This window comes from Plecotus auritus (genome assembly GCF_963455305.1).
Source record: "Plecotus auritus genome assembly, chromosome: 4".
In the NCBI taxonomy this organism is placed as follows: Eukaryota; Metazoa; Chordata; class Mammalia; order Chiroptera; family Vespertilionidae; genus Plecotus; species Plecotus auritus.
In genome coordinates this window covers 16,709,145-16,729,335 of record NC_137775.1, presented here as the reverse complement: position 1 = coordinate 16,729,335, position 20,191 = coordinate 16,709,145, and the positions used below count along the sequence as shown (strand labels likewise).

Here is a 20,191-nt window from a genome sequence, read left to right as displayed (position 1 = left end):
ACAATAATACAAGAATAAACTCTTTCATGTACTCCCTACTGTAAAACTACTTTTGCCCCCCACCCTCACCCTGTATATAAAGACTATTTAAGTTTTAATGATTCATTTTTTCTGGTATAGAAATAAAACCTCATATTTCACTAGAGGCCCGGTGCATGAAATTCATGCACGGGGGTGTTTGTCCCTGAGCCTAGCCTGCACCCTCTTCAATCTGGGACCCCTTGAGGGATGTCCAACTGCCCTAAACAGGCAGTTGGACATCCCTCTCACAACCCAGGACTGCTGGCTCCCAACTGCTCACCTGCCTGCCTTCCTGATTGCCCCTAACTGCTTCTGCCTGCTAGCTTGATCACCCTCTAACCACTCCCCTGCCAGCCTGATTGATGCCTAACTGCTCCCCTGCCAGCCTGTTTGCCCCTAACTGCCCTCCCCTGCAGGCCTGGTCACCCCTAATTTCCCTCCTCTGCTGGCCTGGTCACCCCTAACTGCCCTCCCCTAAAGGCTTGATTGCCTCCAACTTCCCTCCCTTGCAGGCCTGGTCCCTTCCAACTGCCCTCCCCTGCTGGCCTGATCACCCACAACTGCCCTTCCTTGCAGGCCTGGTCCCTCCCAACTGCCCTCCCCTGCTGGCCGTCTTATGGTGGTCATCTTTTGTCCACATGGGTGCAGCAATCTTTGACCACATGGGGGCAGCCATCTTGTATGTTGGAGTGATGGGCAATTTGCATATTACTCTTTTATTAGATAGGATAGAGGCCTGATGCACAGGTGGGGGAGCTGGTTTGCCCTGAATGGTGTCCTGGATAAGGGTGGGTGTTCCCTTGGGGCGTGGGGCGGCCTGCATGAGGGGCCTGTGGTGGTTTGCAGGCCACCACGCACCCCGGCGACCCAAGCAGAGGCCCTGGTATCTTGGATTTATTTATCTTCTATAATTGAAACTTTGAAGCCTTGAGCGGAGGCCAAGGCAGGCCAGGGCTGCAGAATCTTGGCTTCCTCCATTGCCGGGGAAACCCAAGCCCCCTGCTCACTCCCTGGCCACAGCCATCTTGGTTGGGTTGATTTGCATACTCACTCCTGATTGGCTGGTGGGCGTGGCTTGTAGGTGTAGCAGAGTGATGGTTAATTTGCATATTACTCTTCTATTAGATAGGATTGTTTAGATCACACCATATCAGTAGGCATCACACAACCTAAATTTCTGTTGAAGAATGTGGGGTATTTGTTTACTAATACATTTTAATGCATTAACAACCAATACTGCTGCTACTAGCTGAACTACATTAGGTACTTAGTATAAGGCAGGGATTGGACTAAATCTTGAACCCACACAAGTACATTATAAAGTACGTATTATTAACATTAAAATTTGACAGACCAAGCAATTGAGTCTGAGATGCTAAGTAAGCTACTCAAGTTCACACAGCAACAGGCACATAATAGAGCAAGAATTTGAATTGAGTCTTTGTCAATCTACAACTTGAGCTCCTATTCTCCACACTGTACTCCACAGTTAACAGAGGAATAAGACAAAGTATTACAAAGATTTGTTTCTGGTATTTTTACTATAAATTAATTAAATTACTCCAAAGCAAGTATTCAAGGCAAGTCTAATGCTTCTTATCCAGTGAGTCAGTATAGAATTATAATACATGGAACACAATTGTTATAGTTAATATGATTAATATTTCATTGCTTACAATTGAAATTGGGCAAGTAATATGCATATTATTTGTACTGTGTTCTGTATTTGTTGCTTACATTGCTGTCCTGGTAACAAATAAATATTTATAGACTTTACTGCAATCAAAACAAAATAGGGTTTCTTTTATGTAGTGTAAAACAGTTCTTTGACCTCTGTCTTTCAAAAATGATAAATTATGCAATTAAGAAAAATCAATTTTTAAATTCATTTAGTCATTCTTCCCTAAAATATTTGTTGAGTACAGTTATGAGTCAAGCATTATGCAAGGCATAAAAAAGAAACATGATAAATAACGCCCTTGACAAGAAAAGTACTCTTAAGAAAATAAATGGAACAATGAAATGAGGGCTATAGTAAATATATAAAAATTATGTGGCAACACTGAGAAGGATGTAACTAACAGCATATAGCGAAACTGAATGAAATTGTTTAGAAACATACATTTTATTTACTCGCTGAAAAGGTTACCAGTTTTCAAATAAAGTGTAGATTCTTTCAACTATCAAAGTTCAAATATCCTTAAAATTAAGAAGAGATTGAGATGAAAATACCTTACTAGAGTGCCTTTAGTAGATTTAAAATAAAATTCTGTATGGTTTTAAAGTGATATGTGGTTATTCATTTATTCCGAGAGCATTTTTTTGGACATTAGATTATATGTATAATTTAACATATTTTGTTTAATGAGAAATATGCTCCCTGACCACATATATTTGACCAATCCATTGAGTATTAGTCCCACATTCACATTTTTTTTTCTTAATGGAGAGAGAAGATGTTAGATGGTAACCCCATATTCTGAGCTTAAAGGAAATATTATCATCATATCACATAAACAGAGATCCAACCTATTATTTTTGAAATCAGAAGCCAATCTGGCCAACTGATTATTTGTTAGTCACTAGGCTAATCTTATTTTTATGGACCATTTCTATTTCCCATAATTTAAATTTAGCTCCTTTAAGATAATCTTTAAAAGGGTATGTTAGAAAAAGAGCATAAAAGAAGGCATGAAAATTTGTTAAATATGAATTCTGAGCAAAAATAGCAATATGACCCTGAATAAAAAAGATAGGAGATATGGTTCCATGTAAATAATGTATTTCTGATATGTGAATGATGATTCAAGTTCAGTAAAAAAGAGTTATAATAATAAAACTAAAGAGACAAACAATATAGGACTCAAAAAGTATTTACCTTTTTTTCTAAGTATAGTAGAAGCCTACAATACAACGATTCTATACATAGGCAGAGCCTTTTATATTGAACAATCTCTTAACATGTGTCATTCTTGAGACTTGGTTTATTCCAATCTTAAAAGCTTTTTGATTTTTAAAAGTATCTGTATTTCCTAAGTAAGAAACTACTTCAAGCTTGTTTTATACGCTTAATTTTTATTTTATATACTTGTTCTTTACCACGGTAAGATAAAAATTGACTATATTAAAACAAAACAAAACAAAACAAAACAAAACAAACAAATATACAAAGAAACTACTAGCACAGCATATGGTTTACTCCTTGGGCATGGGCTTCTTCCGAAAGATGAGGGAACAATAAATAAAACAATACCTACAACTACAGTTGTCGCTCAGAGACAGGAGTGCGAGAGATGCTCAGAAACACCTGGAAATGTAGTGCCAATTATTGTAGTTGGGGAAAACTGTAGGTTTGTACACATGTGCGTGCACGCGCGCGCGCGCGCGCACACACACACACACACACACACACACACACACGTGTATATTTCCAGAAAGGTTTCTAGACTATGCCCAGTTATGGCAATCTACCCTAGCCAGTAAGGTCAGACTTAGAAAAGCACTATGTTTTTTTTTTTTTTCAGTGCAAATATTTGTGTTCTTTGTAGAATGCTTTTACATGCATACTAAAGTCTATTACAAAAAAAGAAAAAGTATGGGGTACTGAAGGCACTTTTTGTTCATTAGACCAGGTATTTAAATGACTTAGACAAATTTGTATAGAACCAGATATATTCATACATGAAGGAGGACTGTTGTGGGTTGTCAGACTTCACCCCTCTGCTATCTTTCCAATGATTTTTCCTCTTTACTTTCTGTTGTGAGATCCATGCACTTGAGTTAAGATATGATGTCATAAAGAAACCTCTTTAAATAGAAATACCTTTAGAAGACTCAATTGAAGACACTGGCCACTCAGTGTGAGCAAGAATGTCAACAACTTGGTTTGTAGGTTTATATAAAGACTATAAATTGAGAGGCACAGTTTATTTTGATGACTAGGTTAAAGGACATGGAGGATTAGTGAAAAAAATCAAACTCTTTAAATACTTTTTAGAGAGATAAGCATGAAGTTGGTGGCTTGGATTCTAAGCAGAATAGGATTCTGAAATGCATGAGTTGACACATAAAGATCAGACAGAGAACTGTCAAAGCATTATATAAGAATCATGTAATGATTTGCCAATGACATGCCAATGAAAGAATCTTTCTTAGCATCCAGGACAGTGCAGAATAACCCAGAGTATCCTATAATTGCTTTCCAAGATTTTAAAAACCAGCTACAATTTAAAAAATTCCTGTAAAAGCAAATCATTGAATATATCCAGACAAACTATGGCCTTTTCAATAAATATTGTCCATATATTAAATTCATAATTACCTTCACTTAACATGGTATCTGGCCTATGATCTATACTCAATATATCTTTTGGGACATATTCAAATAAATTGACTAATAAAATACAATGCATAATTATAAAATTGTTACCTAGGCTGTTTCTTTTTTATTTTTATTGTCTATAGTGAATCAATACCATGATAATAATTTCATTAAAGTCCTAAAATTTGATGTATAGGTATTTTTTGTTTTGTTTTTATTTTAGGGATGGAGGATAAGTGCTGGATGTGTATGATAAGTAAGTATAATGACATAAAACATTTTTTCCACAGTATTTTCAATAGTTTAGCAAGCAGTGTGTAAGCTTGTAGTGTTAGGCTAGAGAACTCTACTTTCCAAAAAAAAATATTCCATTTTAGTTGCACCTGGTAAGCTTAGGGTAAAATTTGGATTTAAATATCATGATTTCCAGAACATCCTTGTCCAAGAGAAATTTCATTTTTGTAACTGGAATATGCTGGCAATCTAATCATGAATAATTTCAGAGTCACATTTAATAGGATATGCTTCCTGATTAATAACATTCAACAGCTTCATCACATCCCATTATTAGTATACTTGCTCCATTTCTTACATGACCACTTACAAGTCAAAATAAAAAAGAATCAGGTATCCTTTTCAGAACATGCATATGTAACTAACATTGTTTATTATCTGTCTTTTTTCCTGATTTTTTCCCTCTACTAACTTTCAGTGATTTACTACAGTGAACTTTTACAACATGCAGAATGTCTCTTACTTTAGAACTTGGGTTTCAGTCGTATGCTCTCATTTGTCTTTAGACAAATATAGATAATGTGTGCATCAGCAACAGATTTTTCTTTAAACAGACATAAGATTGTTGAAGTCTGTATTTTCGGTACAATAAGAGCAGGGGGATAAAGATGCCAGGCCAAAAAGTGAAATAGATGGTTTGCACTGAATTTATCTTTCTATTGAAATGGATGCTGAGTAGTATGCACACCACAAAACTATATTGGTCTCCTGCTGAATGCTTTCTTATGAGCTACGATTAACTCAGAAGTGAGGCAATCCTTCTGCCAAATTATTTAGCAGGTTTACTCCTCTATTAAATGTTCTGATTACTGTCTTAAAAATGGGCTCATTTTATCATTTTTTGGATATTCCATGTTTCATGGTGCTCAAACCTATGAAACTGGTACTTAAAAAAAATGTTTTAGAAAGAGCCCAGCCAGTGTTGCTCAGTGATTGAGTGTCAACCCATGAACCAGGAGGTCATGGTTTGATTCCTGGTCAGGGCACATGCCCTGGTTGGGGGTTTGATCCCTAGCATGGGGCATGCAGGAGGCAGCCAATCAATGATTCTCTCTCACCATTGATGTTTCTATCTCCCCCTTTCCCTTCCTCTCTGAAACCAATAAAGCTTATTTTAAAAAAATGTAATGTTGTGAGTGGTTGTGATTTGCCAAGACTTCACATTGTATCTTCTCTCAAATTCTCACTATGAACTTTTCAGAAGATGCTTGCCTACTGCTGTTAGCAGGCATAATTCATGTATTATCTGTTCCTTTATTCACTCATTCAACAATACTGTATATACTTAAAGTTCTGGTCGCTCTATCAGGTCTACAAAGAGAATTGGACCTAGTCTCTAACCTCTAAGGATGATAGTCCAATTGCTATGGAAACTTGAAGGGTATCACTTAGCTGGTTCTTGGGAAGAAGGAAATTTCACAGATGAGCTGATATCTCAAGTGGCTCACAGAATAACACAATATATTAATGGGTGCAATTGACGTAAAGGATTAATATGTAATCTTAGGAAATAATCACATTCTTCTTGTTTAGGGACATTCCAGTGCTTCTTAAGACAAAATAATTACCATGTAAGTTAGAAAGATCATTATTTTTTAGGAATATATATCTTTCAGTGCTTCTTCAGTCATACCACTGCCATTCTGCTAGTAAGTAAAAATGGCCTGGGATATTTTCTACAAGTAGTATGAAAATGATAGCTAAATATGTTTGTTGATAAGATATGACCACATGTAAAATATGCTTTTAAAAGCTCAAATGTTGTTCCAGAAAACAGTACCAAAGAAAAATTGATATGCAGAAAAAAATTATTATTCTGTAGGGTGAAGTAATTCTTCTGTCACTTTTATAAAGAATAAGGCAATGTACTTTTAGTTGCAAATGGAGAACATTTTTTTAATCCTCAGAAGGATATATTCTACTAATTTTAGAGAGTGGAAGAGGGAGACAGAGAGGGAGAGGGAGAGAGATCAGTTGCAGCAACCTTGGTATGTGCCCTGACTGGGAACTGAACTGTAAACCTTTCATTGTATGGGACGATGCTCCAACCAACTGAGCCATACTAGCCAGGGCCAAATGGAAAACATTTTGATTAAAAGAAATAACTTGAGAATATAGGCAGGCCACTTAGCTTCCATTAGATGATTATTCTTTTATTTTTCCCATCTTTGTAGCACATGTTTGAAAGAAAGTGAGAAAGAATATTATATCTCTATGTATGCCCACAGGAGTAAAATGTTATCCTTCAGCTTTTTCAAGATTTTAATTATGAGAGTAATTATGTTGACATAATGTGTGAAATGTTGTGATATTACATTTTTTAATTATTTAGTAATATTGGCAGAGTAGGACACAAGTTACAGATGTGATTATGTTTATGTTTGCTAACAATCCATTGTTAAACATTACTGATTTTTTTATTGAATTTATAGGTGTGACATTGGTTAATAAAATTATACACATTTCAGGTGGACAATTCTATAATACATCATCTGTATATTGTATTGTGTGTCCATCACTCCAAGTCAAGTCTCCTTTTACCACCTTTTATCCGCACTTACACCCTCCTTTCCCTCCCCCCACCTCCTCTTCTTGAATTTTTAAATTATATTTAACAACTATAGGCAACTAATTTCCCTTAACTTCTCCTTCTGTTAGGATTCTTACTCATTATAATCATTGGAACTGACTTGAATTTTAAAACTAATATATGCCTTAAATTTTTTTTATTCTTTAAAAAATATTTTTATTGATTTTTAAAGAGACAGGAAGAGAAAGGAAGAGAGATAAATGTGGATGTGAAGGCAAAACATCTATAGGCTGCAGCCTGCATGGCCCCTACCAGGGAATGAACCTGTAACCCCACAATCCTGCGACCAGCTAGCGGCCTCCCAGTGCAAGTGAAGCCGCCCAACCAATTCAGCCACACCAGCCAAGGCTGTTTGATTCTTTATCTTACCAAAAAGGTAACTCATGGGCCACCATATTTAAAAAGACAAATATCTTGTGTTGTTGCTTTTTAAGGTAAACTTTATTTGATTGAGCATTTGGTTCAAATATTTTTTGTGTGTGTTGAAAAGCAACTGAACTATTAATGTAGCTTTATTTTAATTATGTTTCCATCTATATTGAATCTAATTATTTAAGCTTCCTGCAAGTATATGTCTTAGAGCAAATAAGATACCAAAAGAAAAGGATCTAGTTACAAATGTCTTAGTATATGAAAAAGCTAGTTATTTTTTATTTTGTTTTATGCTGCAAATTCCATTATGTAGGTAGACAAATTAGATAGGGAAGTACAGTTTTGTCTTTGTTTTATTCAAAAATTCCTATAATTTTTCAAAGCACAAACTAAACCAAGAACCACTGCTGACAGCCAACTTTGACCCTGTCCTTGTGATCTTCTTGGCAACATAATTTGCACCCTGTAGCAATGGAGATGACTTTCTCCTATGACAAGACCGTGCTCGACACTGGTTAATTAGCACACAGATGGCAGGGAGGCTGCCCATGTTACCCCCTACCATACAAACCGCACATTTATATGCAGCACATACTGCAAAGTGGAATATTTGCACAAGTCGTATGGCAATAATCAGGTCCTCACTTTTGAAAGTTAGAATAAAAAAGAAGGTAACGATGATGAACTTCAAAGTACAGTGCACTCAAATAATTGGACAAGCTTCATTGAGAAAAGACGAGGCGTAATTTATTGTGCCATTCTAATTTAATTCTTAATTCTTGGAAAAGGAAATGTACATGTGAAATTTATCTGAGAGACTTATGAATTGGCTGGTGACATAAATGCAGCATGGTTTGATACTGAACCAAAGGAAGTGGGAATCCCTAGCCTAGAGTAATACATTCTCTGTTTCTTACCCCATATCCGACATAGACAGAATTTGCCCTAAAACCCAGGATGGCTATGAAAAGTTTAAATATTTATGTTCTTATGAAATATATTCCTCAGTTTAAGGAAATGACTGTGGGCATGGGTTCAGAAGTTTTCTCCTGAACTATAGGTTGCCTTAAGCAAGTAAAAGTAAATAAGAAGGTGGTGAGTGTTCATTGAAAACTTATTTTATAATTCACCTTAGTTCAATGTCATATGGATGTGGATAATCAAAACCTGGCAGAGCTTATATAAAATAGGCAACATTTAAATCTTGGTCTTCTGTGAATAGGGTCTCTTCTTTCTTTTGTAACTAACTTTCCTACTATCTTCTATCACTAATTAAATTTTAAAAATCACTTAAAAGAGGGTATCAGAATGTAAAAAAAATTTATATGCTTCAAAATTCAGTATTTCAAAACTATAGTTCTCCTTGAAGATGTGTTTGTTTGGTTTACCCAAACTAAGGTTGAGTCGTCACTAACGTTATGAAATATGCTTTGGTGCACTATGCCAAAATAATGTCTGAGCAATTAAACCTAAAAGAACTATTTCTTTAATATTACTTCACTTGAAAGCACCAAGTTGATTTTTAGATCATTTATTTTCTAGTTATCTCATTCAAATGCTACAGAGGCATTCCATATTATACAAATGTATTAAGTGGGATCTTTAAACAATTTAAAAAATTAGATTCTTTAGTAGGAATGCATATGACTACTATTCCTCTTTCATTTATGTTTTACTCTGATAAGACCAGTCCGACCTTTCTGTAGGTTTTCTAGAACAGTCGTTGGGAATGACTATATTTTCATGCTTCCCTGGCAATGACACTTTTCACTTTGAAGATGTCAAATGAAGAAAGGAAGCATCACATAATTTAGGAGTGAGAATGAATGTGAGCGCTGAGCACTGGCCATCCTTGAAGCAGAAAACGTATGTGCCTTCCAGACAGGAAGTCCACTGCAGGGGGCAAGGACGTGGGACCACAGCCAGGTCTTACATGTACCTTTCACAATTCTTTAAAAGATCACACCAACGCTTTTGGAAGGAAACGTAGTACTAATGGACTGGATATTCCTTTTCCTTCCCCCGCTTCCCCCTGCTTTTTTTTTTCCAGTTCACAATGATTATTTTCAGCCACTTTTTAGGAAATGTATTGTCATTGTTACCCTTTGTGCAAAGTACAATCCTGACACTGACTAAAATTTTAGTAGGCGGCTTTGAGAAGTAAAACCAAAAACAGCATGTTGATGAAACAAATCGTGGGTACCCCACTTCATTATTATAAAACAATGTTGTTTAGAATATATTTGTAGGTAAAAAAATCAGATTTTATGAAAACTCCTTTGCATGATCCCTTCAGTGGTGCTCACCCAGGCAGGACAGGAGCCTGAAGAGGGACACCTAGGTGGGCAGCTGTGGGGAGAGGCACAAAATGCCTTGCAGTTCCCTGGACGCTTCTCTCACGCAAAGCAAAAGCCCTAAGACATAGGGGAGAGATGGTAAGATGCAATGTAGCTGAGGGAAGGGTGGGGGAAAACAACAACACAAGAAAACCTCGAGACTCGTGGGAAGCACAGAAAACCATCCTGGATCTAAGATCCTATACTTACTCAAAACCTCAATCTATCACAGGGGAGAAACAGAAACTCACATGCAAGGTCAAGGACAACAACAGATAGAAGGCAGAGAGTTTGACACCACGCAGAGGAGTAGCAGGCACGCTTAGAACTTTCCACCCAGAGCCCAAAATGCAAGTCTTTCTCAACACTGTGGCTTGGCCAGGACAATAGAGAACCCCTATTTCCCCAATCAGGCCTAGCAATAGCGATCTACTACTGGAGAAGGGAAGAATAGTCACAGGTCCTCCTAAGCCCCTGGTGGTATAGACCTGCAGGGATGGTAGCAAGTTGAAGGCAGAAGGATTAGTACTGAAAAGAACAACAACAAAAACCCCTCCATCATCCCAGCTTAAACACAAAGTAAAGGCGGTCTGTCTCCAGAGGAATTTCAAACCTGCAGTGTACTACCCAGGAACAGCAATGCTAAAACCCAAACCCAGTCAACTCCTGACCAGAGTGACTCAACGCCCCCAACACCCGAGTAAACTATGGACATTGGATGATGATGTATCACTGTTGGTTCACCAACTGTAACAAAAAGGTACCACTCTGGTGTGGGATGCTGATGGTGGAGGAAGCTGTTTGTGTGAAGGGGAAGGAGGGTAGGTATATGGGATCTCTCACTCTATTTTCTGCTCAATTTTGCTGTGAACCTAAATCTGCTCTCAAAAGTAAAGTCTATTTTAAAAAGAATTTCAAAAATTGACCACATATCTAAGAAACAGAGGCGTCTGAGTTGGCAGGGTAGGAGTTGTCAGAAATTAAGTCTCTTAATGTCCTAATCTTACATGTAATTTTTCTTGTCTGACGCCCTGTCATCTCAGAAGTGGGTCTTTTCTGGTTGAATTTTACACTGCATCTCTTACCACTGTATATGCTCATTAACAATCTGGGTATATGCTTATTAACAATTTGCAGCTCCAAACACATTGCCATACTAAAAATATTTAATGCAAGAGGAAATTCAAAATTGTCAATTATAGAGCCACTGTAAAAAGAACGTATTCTTCCAACAAATGTCTTCAACAAACAACCTGCCAGACTCGTTACTATTTTAAAAACAAAATATGTTCTAATATGTTCCAAACAGTTACGTGATGTGAAGTTTTCAAAGTCAAATAAGAAATCCAATCATTCAAATTGTTCTTCTACATGCTGCCAAACATCTACATACAAGACTGAATGACTCACTTCTCATCTGAGTGGTTAAAACCATCTAACATAATCACTCACATTTGTGCTGCGCTTTATAATTCACATAATGCTTTACACACCTCATCTCATCTGAGCCTCAGGATAACCTGGCAATATCTAACAATTAAGCCTATCTCTTAAGTGAAGAAACTGAAGTTTGGAACAAAGAGGTCCGTCTGCTAACTCCACATTACATCACCAAATGGAGATGGGCTCCTTGAAGAACAAGCCACCAAAGGAATAGCCCACATTGAGTCTAGAGGCCAAGGTCTCAATTTGTTTACTATTTCCACCAAAGACACACTTTTATGTGTCTGTGTGCATGTGAAAGGAGTTTTGGAAAAAGGAGACAATAGTGAATAAACTTAGCATAATGAGCGCTTTTAGGAAACCTGCCTCTGATTCACACTGTTTTTAGTAAAAGGAGAAATCTACAAAAGATAATATAGACATCAAAGTACCGAGTGTCCATAATGTGAAGGCTCATTGTGTTCCTGACATTCTGTTTTACTACGTCTGAGCTGGGAGAACAATGATGAAAGCTTTCCTCTCCCTCTGTGTGCAAAGTTCTAAAGGGCAGTCATTTCCACAGAAGAGGAAAGACATGCTTGTTTCTGGCACTTTGCCATTATTAATTTGTCCCAGGACAGTTTTCTATCAAGTGTTTTGTATTCTTTTTTAATAGGCATAGCCACATCTGCACAGTTAGCAATTGTTTTTGCGATATTAGCCAGCAAAAAGAATCTTGGTCTAATATGGAGTTCCATTTCTACCCATTTACATTGTCCATGGACACAGCTGGTTCAGAGCACAAACCCTTCAAAAACTATTCCTATTTTCACACTAAAATGAAATATATATGTGTGGTTTATTATATTCTCAGCAACCTCATGTTTGTTTCTTGGGTGATTTCTAATAGCATAAAATGTGTGTGTGTTTTTTCTCTCTTCTCCTTCATGTAAGTACCTCAATGTAAAAGAATTCCTAACGGTGTGTATTTTTAGTTGACAACAAAAATGATGATGTGTTTGTCCTGCAAAAATATGAGATACTAAGAAATCTGATGTTTACTTAAAATGTTTCTCCAAATTACTATAAATACTTCAGAAATAATGCTTGTCAAAATTTGTCTGGAGCTCTTTGTAAGTAGCTGTGTTTCCCCTCCTCACGCTATTAGGGGAGGAATCAGGACAAAAGTTGAAAGATTTTCTATAACTGTTAAATATTTAATTATATTGAACCTGGCATTTAAGTATGGATTTTGATGACTTTGAGAGAGCCATTATAAGACTTGGAAACACAGCTATAAATTCTATCAAACTATTGACCAATAGGCTTACCGGCATATCTTAGGCTTACAGTATTCTCTGTGGGCCTAGTTTCCAGAAAAAAGGATAAACTTAAGTATCTCAAATGTATAACATCTTCTATTTAGGGAATAATTTACTACAAATGCCAATGCAGAAAGTGATAGGTCAAATAAATAAAAATCCATATGTTGCTTGCGATGGTTTTGTAATGTGTTAAATTGGCTAAGTTACAATCCCCACTTAACCAAATACTAATCTAGGTGTTGCCAGGAAGGTATTGTGTAGATGTAATTAAAGTCCATAAGCAGTTGACTTTGACTAGGGAGATTATTTTCAATAATCTGGTAGGACCAATTCAATTAATTGAATAGCATCGCTGAAGACTCCCTGAGAAAATAAATCCCCCTGTGGACAGAAGTTCCAGCCAATGTCTGAAAGTTCTAGTCTGCCCTTCCTGACAGCATGCCCCATAGATTTCAGACTTACCTAACCATCCCCCATAATCAAGTGAGCTAGTTTTTTGCAATACATCTCCTACTGGGTTTACTTCTCTGGTTGAATACTAGCACATGGCCCTAGGACTGAAATTCAGGCAAAGTATAGGGTCAATGCCTTTTATCATGCTTTTAGCTCTTAGCTTAAGAATTATGGGGCATTTTTGTTTTCTGAAATGGTTTTATATTATTTGTATGTGACTTGAAATAAAGTAAAATAATATGGTTATTGAATCTACGGCGAGAAGACTGGAAAGCCATACATATCTTTATCCCTGGTTCTAGACACAGGAATAGGTACGCATATGCAATTTCATTGTGAAGTATTTCAGAGCAAATGGTGTCATTCTTAGTGAATAATGTCTTGGTGAAGTAAAGGAAGTAACTAAAACAATCTAGGTTATAGTTAAGAATATGTGGATATTCCTTGACAGAGCAGAGATCAAAATGGATTAGTAACAATTCTTAGGAGGGTCAAGAGGAGAAAGATGATTTGGCTTTCAGAAATTCTGATTCAGACTGCCTCTAGTGGAGCAAAGAAATTCTATTTTTAAGCAAATGCCATTGGTGATTCTGATGCAAGCGGTGCAATGATTATACTTGAAGAATCACAGCATCATAGCCTCTGGTTTTATATCTGAGTTACAAGAAAAAGCCTGCAGATTGCACTAATTTTTTGACAATTTTTTCATACAAGTGCTATTGCTCTTGGTCATTATTTTCACTTTCCTTTACTTTCATAGAAATATACTTTGTGGTCTCATCATAAACTACACAGTCTACCCATTTGGATTATGGCAGTTATAACAAACAAAAGAGCTAAGAGAATGGAGTAAACCTTTAATGAAATGCCAAGATGGTTTTACCTATCCATAAATTAAAAACAGTACAATGTTTTAGGATACAGAGTAAAAAGAGCACATTAGCAGATCCTGTTGGGTTTTTTTCAATCATCTATGAATGACCAGTAGGTTAAAAAAAATCAAATCAAGTGCTAGGCAGATCATGAAGTCATCTCTAATCCATCTATATTAGGCTACTGAGAATTATCAGTAAAGCTAAAGCTACATTTAGGAAGAGATTAAAGAAGAATTGTAATAAACAAACCAAAAATTAAATAAGTAAAAGGAGGCAATCCTAAAAGCTTTTCTAGACATCTATGTCCCAATGAAGCTACATGGAAAGGTAAAGAATAGATGAACCCCACAAACAGCTCCAGGAAAGCATTTTATCTTCAGTAATTGTATGAAGGCAGTTTTAGTGACAACAAAACAATTAAAAAACAAACAAGCCAATAACAACTTTATCCAGTGTTTGTTTGTTTTTTCTTGTCAGTCAAAATACCTTTTATTTTTTAATAAAAAGGATTTAAAAAATCAGCCTCAATAACATCTAACAGACTGGTTCAGAAATTCGTAGCCACTGACTCAGTGGCTCTAATGTTTACATTTTTCATATTCTTTCTCAGATAATCAAATATTTCTTATTGCCAAGTCTTCTTGAACCTTTTATCTACCTAATTAAAAACAGATACATGGATTATCCACAGAAGGCATATTAATTTTGCACTACACATATTTTTAGCATAGTAATTTCAATAAAGTATTATGATGGGGTAGTAGACACATTTATATTTGATAGATTTCCTAAAAATAGGTTTATATTTTAAATGCTTAATTTGACAAGGACTGTCAAAAACCTTAATAATTATATTTTGTTTTCAAGTCTGTATATACTTAACAATAGTTACAAGCTACACTCATGAAAATATCATTTTATTCCCTCCCACCCTTTCCCATATGCCAAGTGACAGGTCCCTCCTATGCTGCCTCCCCCGCCCCACTGTTTCCCCTGAAACACCCTCACATTCACTATGGAGACATACATTTCCAATCTTCTTTTTTCTCAGCTTCTACTGCACCTAATTTAGACAGCAAATTATTTAAATGATAGGAGTGTAAGTTTATTTGTCTTTCAACAGAGAATTATAATCTAGGGGGAAATGCATTTTCCATTTGCATTTTCATATTGTTTTCCTATATTATTTGATGTTGGTACTGCTTCTGTAAAATATCTAATACTGTCATAGAAGGACCTCACAATATTTAATTACAAACAAGAGGAGCCTCAATAAACAAACAACTATGTGTGTGTGTGTGTGTGTGTGTGTGTGTGTGTGTGTGTGTGTGTATTATTTCAGAGAGGAAGGGAGAGGGAGAGAGAGATAGGAACATCAATGATAAGAGAGACTCCAGCACGCCCCACACTAGGGATGCAACCACAATCCCAGCACATGCCCTGACCCCTGATCGTGATTCAAACCATGACATCCTGGTTCATAGGTTGACACTCAACCACTGAGACATACTGACTGGGCCTTTAAAAACCAACAACAACAACAACAAAAACAAACAGCTATGTTTAACCACATAAAGAAGCTGGACAACTTTGGACTATTTTAAGAGCTTTCATATACTGTAAACAAATAACAAGTAACAACTCAAAATGCCTATTTTTTGAAATATATGAAGGGAGAAAAACTGCTACAATCTTGAATTTCTAGAATAACTTCTTAACACATTGCGGAACAGTTTTATTGCTAGCTTTACCCAGTGGCCAGATAAGTTTCTATTGAAAGAGTACAAAAAGTGCTTTTACATAAATGTTAAAGGCACGCTTTAAAATTAAATACCTATTGTATTTTGAAGTTATTTATTACATGTTCTTACAAGATAATCTTTTTAAAGTATGATACTTTGTAAAACACTGTGTAATATGAAGCGAGAATTCTCTTGATCCATCCTCAATGTGTTAAGTAAATGTGTTCATTGAAATCGCATACAAATTAGACTTTTCAGATCTGTTATAGAAGCTATTACTCCATAAAAATAACACAGACCTTAGATGTAATCTTTTAATATTCATTATATAAAGTTCATCTTTCTTTGAACATAAAGGATATTCTTTGTATCAGCATTTTTTTTTTTTTAATGATTCGATGGGAGATGTTCCTGAGGGTTTTAAACCTGACACATTGTACTTCTGTGACTTCTACCATTTGAAGAATTCCTCAAAGAACTAGAACTCATCATTTTAAACTGCATTAAGTGAAAACTGAAAGTTTTGTTTTAGATAACAGTACTAATGAAATGAATAATTTACTGGCACAAAACTATTGTCAGATGGCATCTGCGAGTTCCATAATGTGAAAGAGTTCACTTCAAGTTGAAGATAATAAACACAGTAACATTTTCCCATGAATTTCATTTCCAAAGTCAAAAGGGCCCTGGAATAGCCCAAATATAAATATGTTTTACATTTAAATTGCGATATTGGAAGCTAATGAACACAAACAGAGTAAATGATGTATTTCAAGATATGGGAATTAGTATGTCATAAATTTTAATATGAAGAGAATGCTTTCATTCGTTCATCCAACCAATGATAGAAATAGAAGTACATTGTGTAATAATTAACTCAATTTTCTAGTAATTAATTCCCTTGTCCCCAGTCTATTGCTCTGTGCATTAAAATCCTTGGTTAACAGTTGTTGAAGTAATATAATATATGTCTATATTTAACAGATTTACTTTAGGTTTTTCCTATCCCTTTAATTTTAGTACTAAACAAAAATGTTATTTGTGTTTAGATTTCCCCCCAATATTAAAAGGACATCTCTTGCCAAAACCGGTTTGGCTCAGTGGATAGAGCGTCGGCTTGCGGACTCAAGGGTCCCGGGTTTGATTCCGGTCAAGGGCATGTACCTTGGTTGCAGGCACGCCCCCAGTGGGGGGCGTGCAGGAGGCAGCTGATCGATGTTTCTCTCTCATCGATATTTCTAACTCTCTATCCCTCCTCTCCCTTCCGCTCTGTAAAAAATCAATAAAATATATTTAAAAAAAAAAAAAAAAAAGGACATCTCTTTAGGCCTGACGGTAAAAAAAAAATATAAACCTGTATAGGTTGTTTCTCCCCTCAGGCTTAAACCAATCAGTTATGAAGCAATTTGTAAGCCTGGGTATAAAATAAAGGGCAGGGAAGTGGTAAGGAATGGTGTGGGAGTCTTTGAAATGGTTAAGCTTCCATGACGGAGATATCATCTAGTTTGCTGAAAGTCTGACAGGAAAAGGAAAGGCTGAACATGGAAGCTGAAGAGAAGGAAACATTTTAAGACCAGGATGCTTGGCCCATCCCTAAAGTAGCAGTTAAGTTTGATAAGTTAGATTCATTTTAAAATCTATAATAAAACAGTGTCTTCTTTGCATAATTTGAACATTTTCTCCCAAGAGACAATGACTTGTCATCATTCCATGAGCATCTGGCTATTTCTTAGTATCTGATGAGATCTTCCTTTTCTTGTTTTGATGATCTGACAGGATACGCATTAGGCCAAAGTACAAATAAAGTCATTATCAATCTGTATGTGAGGCGGCAGATGTCTCTATTCATCACTATTGCTACAGCTTTACATGACAATCAAACATGCATTTTTTAAACCATTTTCTGTACTGAAGGTGACAGTGTAAAATTTCAATCTCGAAAAAGTAACAGGGTTTTCTAATGAGATACATGCATCTGCAAATGAAATAATCTATCACATTCTGATATTTTATAGTTATGTGTAAAAAGTTGGAGAACATGAAATTCCTAGATGAAACCCAGCATCTCAGTTAATTAGGAAGGCTATAAAATGAACTATTGAAAACCATGAATTGATGCTACATCAGTAATTTACAGTTTCAGAGAAAAACAGACAGTGTTTAAGAAAAACTTTAGGGGAGATTTTAAATAAACATTAACATGAAAATTTATTATTATACACCATTTACTAAGTATAAATTTATATCGTTGGAGAATAATGAGACTATTTTGTACAAACCAACAGTTAATTCTGCCATGCAAGCAACATATTGAGTGATAACACTTTCAAATGTAATATGCTCCACACAGAGGCTATACTCAACTAGTTATATGTCTGAAGCTTGTTAACATAATTCATATCAACTTGTTGCTATATTTTTATTAGTAATAAAATAATTATAGAATAAAATATGTACTAAATTAGTAATAATCATATTTATATGTGTGTATGTGTATTTAAACAAGATAATAGTGGTATAATTACTACTATCCTCTTAATTCACAATTTGCTTATAATTGCAAGTTCTCATGTCTATTTTCTCCTTACATTATTTTATACCTATTCAGCCTGTTTTAGGCCAAGACCTAAAAAAAAAACAGGATTTCTGGCCGAAATTGGTTTGGCTCAGTGGATAGAGCGTCGGCCTGCGGACTGGAGGGTCCCGGGTTTGATTCCGGTTAAGGGCATGTACCGTGGTTGCGGGCATATCCCCAGTAGGGGGTGTGCAGGAGGCAGCTGATCGATGTTTCTCTCTCATTAATGTTTCTAGCTCTCTATCCCTCTCCCTTCCTCTCTGTAAAATATCAATAAAATATTTAAAAAACAAAACAAAACAAACAAACAAACAAACAAAAAAACAGGATTTCTGATTGCTTAACCACAGTGAAAAGTTCCTCAGGAGTTTTCTACCTTGGCACTCCTCAGAGGGTAGACAGTCATAACTCTCAATCTACATTTTCCAAAAACTTATAAAGGTCAGGAATAAGTGGACTGGTGCTAAAATAAAATAATAATTAATTCCTAATCTTGCAAAAATATCTCTTTCACATATTCAACAATTTTGATTCCAGTTATGTCTAAGTTTCATATGTGTATTAAATAACACAGAATCTACTGATAGGTATATTTTGTAAACACTAAGATAATAGAGTATATTTTCAGACTTCTCATAAAATGAATGTTTTCCAATTGGTATTTGCCTGATCTACATTTTCCCTATAATTTTTGAAGCGCTCAGAACAGTGCCTGGAATAGATGCCATTATAAATGCTTGTTAAACACAATATAATAACCATCTGCCATCTGAATTACTTTCTCAAGCAGGCCTATTAGTATGAAGTCCAAAATATTAAAATGTGTTCATAGACAAATCTCCTCTCCTATCTTACAGGAAGCAAAGTTGGGGAATTTATTGATTTCTTATCAAGCAAAACCACCTGGAACTAAAAATTTCCTAATATAATATGTAAGTAAATTTAATTTTATAAAATATTACTTGGATATTAATAGTAAAATATATCAATTCAATTCTGCAAATATTTATTGAAGACCCCTATGTTCAAAATATTTTATTGTGTGTTGGAGTGATGGTCAATTTGCATATTACTCTTTTATTAGATAGGATAGAGGCCTGGTGCACAGGTGGGGGCCAGCTGGTTTGCCATGAAGGTTGTCCCGGATCAGGGTGGGGGTTCCCTTGGGGCATGGGGCAGTCTAGGCTAGGGGCCTGTGGTGGTTTGCAGGCTGGTCACACCCCCCAGAGACCTAAGCAGAGGCCCTGATATCAGGGATTTATTTATCTTCTATAATTGAAACTTTGTAGCCTTGAGCAGAGGCCAGGGCCAGCAAGGGTGGGTGGGAAGCATGGCTTCCTCCATTGCTGGGGGCAACCCAAGCCTCCTGCTTGCTCTAGCTCTGTGGCCACAGCCACCTTGGTTGGGTTAATTTGCATATTCACTCCTGACTGGCTGGTGGTCGTGGCTTGTGGGCGTAGCGGAGGTTCAGTCAATTTGCATGTTTCTCTTTTATTATATAGGATTCTATTTTCTAATGTCCAGAATTGTGGCAGGATTACAACAGACATGTCATTCTTAAGGAAATCACTTGAGTCAGGAAATGCCATAATCTAAACTCACATTGTAGCAGTTCTTGCTCAACTGTTTCTTCATTTCACTTATAAAAAAATATCCAAAACTTATATATCAGAGAAAATTTATATTGCTTCCATCTAGTCTTCTTGAATTTACTTGCCTCCAAGGATCACCAAAGTTGTTCAGATTTTTTGTAATGTTACTGACAATTTATAACTTGCAATTAGTTTAAAATTCTCTTTCATTGACATTTAAAAAGTTTTCAAAAGTATTTTGGGGAGCAACTTGATATTACATATGTTTTATTT

The 20,191-nt window shown here is 35.9% G+C and overlaps 1 protein-coding gene across 3 annotated transcripts in view; it reads right to left on the bottom strand.

The window, feature by feature from the left end:
* NKAIN2 (sodium/potassium transporting ATPase interacting 2) overlaps nt 1-20,191 on the bottom strand; it is a gene marked incomplete at its 3' end in the record, with an annotated part of 821,309 nt that overhangs the window by 465,622 nt on the left and 335,496 nt on the right. The gene's annotated exons all lie outside the window — the stretch shown is intronic.